Source organism: Tupaia chinensis, unplaced genomic scaffold, assembly GCF_000334495.1.
Source record: "Tupaia chinensis unplaced genomic scaffold, TupChi_1.0 Scaffold000146_1, whole genome shotgun sequence".
Lineage (NCBI taxonomy): Eukaryota > Metazoa > Chordata > Mammalia > Scandentia > Tupaiidae > Tupaia > Tupaia belangeri.
Window position 1 is genome coordinate 3,501,842 of NW_006159616.1, and position 1,689 is coordinate 3,503,530.

The 1,689-nt window shown below is 50.8% G+C and overlaps 1 long non-coding RNA gene across 1 annotated transcript; it reads right to left on the reverse strand.

Moving 5' to 3' along the window:
- Positions 1–1,091: 1,091 nt before the first annotated feature.
- On the reverse strand, positions 1,092–1,667 carry LOC106734561 (uncharacterized). The gene is made up of 2 exons (XR_001370125.2): positions 1,473–1,667; positions 1,092–1,307 (listed from the first exon to the last, which is right to left on the reverse strand). It is a non-coding gene; the product is annotated as an uncharacterized LOC106734561 (long non-coding RNA).
- Positions 1,668–1,689: the final 22 nt, after the last annotated feature.

Below are 1,689 nucleotides of genomic sequence, written 5' to 3' on the forward strand. Positions count from 1 at the left end.
GCGTGCATGCCCAAGATCCCGAGAGGAGAATGGAGGAGAAGGGATTGCGGTGTGGCCATTCCCCCCTGGGGGGTGATTTCTCGCTTTCTGTCTCTCTGTCTCTCTCTGTCTGGCGAGTGCATGTGCCCTATAGCAAAAACCTCTCAAAAAACAAAACAAAACAGAACAAAAAACTCATGGATAACAACCTGCTTTAATAAAGACATTTTACTTTCATGGAACAAAGTATAGTTTTTAGGCATGTTTTAAATACACTGGATTGGGACCAGCAGGTGGTGTGGTGGTTAAGGTGCTGGACACTCCCACATGGACAACCTAGATTTGAGTGCCAGGCCTGGTGGCTTGCTTTCTCATTTTCCCTCTTTCTCTCTTTCTGATCAAATTAAAAATAAATAAGATAAAATAAAATAATGATTAAAAATAAATAAACACACTGGGTTGATAGGTACATTTCTGGATTCTCAAGTATTTTGTGTTACTTGCAGGAGACAGTTCAATAAACACATGGTTCACTGGTTGACGTTTCGGGTTATTCATGATTACCATTAAATAAAACACAGGACATTGGTTTGGATCAAGCTGCATTAGGCCCAGCTGCCCAAACCAAGAGAGTTACTTATGCTGAAGTCCTCCCTGTGCCACCAACTTGTTTGATATTCCAAGAAATCAGGAGAGAGATACTAGGAAAATACGCAAACGGAGGAGTTTAGCTGGTGTGATAAGAAGTCTCCTTTGCTTTCGCCTGTACAAGGAAAGTGACTCTGGAACAACCTGCCTGGCTTTCTGTTCCGGTTCTACTTTGCTCTTTTCTGTCTATAAAGCCAACCTTCTCTGCTCGGCTCATCACGACACTCATTCTAGAACTGCAAGTCAGTGAAGATCTTTAAACCCCAAAAATGTGTTGTACACTGGGCACGTGTGCCTGCGTGCCCAAGATCCCGAGGGGAGAATGGAGGAGAAGGGATTGCGGTGTGGCCATCTCCCCGTCTGTGTGTGTGTGTGTGTGTGTGTGTGATTTCTGGCTTTCTGTCTCTCTGTCATTCTGGCGAGCACACGTGCCCTATAGCAATAAATCTCTCCAAAAAAAAAAGTGTTGTGATTGTTTTTTATGACACTCTTTTAGGAAAGAGATGCAACAGGGGTCAGAAAGCAGTCTCTGGAGAAGAACCACCTGGATTCGAAGCCCACGCGTCTCGTGGCTGCATGACCCCCAGCAAGTTACTTGCTCGCGCCTCGGTCTCCTCCCTGTACTCCAGCCGCCCGAGGATGACATGCACGACGCCCGCCCAGCGTTTCTGTCACAGTCCCTGCCACACAATGACAAGCCATGCCCACTGTTCAGTGCAGTGTGGTTCTATGCGGCGGCCGGAAGGGCTTCTGCGGGGACCCAACTGCCCCCGGGGGAGGCAGGCGCTTGGAGTGGGGTGCACGCCTCTCTCCCAAGGACCCGCAGTGACTCTCACGCCCCCAACCTCTGGCTTCAGCGTCCTCATCTGTAACGCGATCGGAATCCAGCCCACATCTGGAGGGTTTTCCCCGAAGCTTAACTGCAGTACTCTCGCGCCTCATACAGCTCTTCTCCAGGCGAAGGGCGGAGACGCCGCGGCGCACCGACAGCGCGGCAGCCGCCGGAAACCCGAGGGCCGGCGCCGGGGACGCGCTTCGGCTACGCCCGGCGCGGCGCCCGCC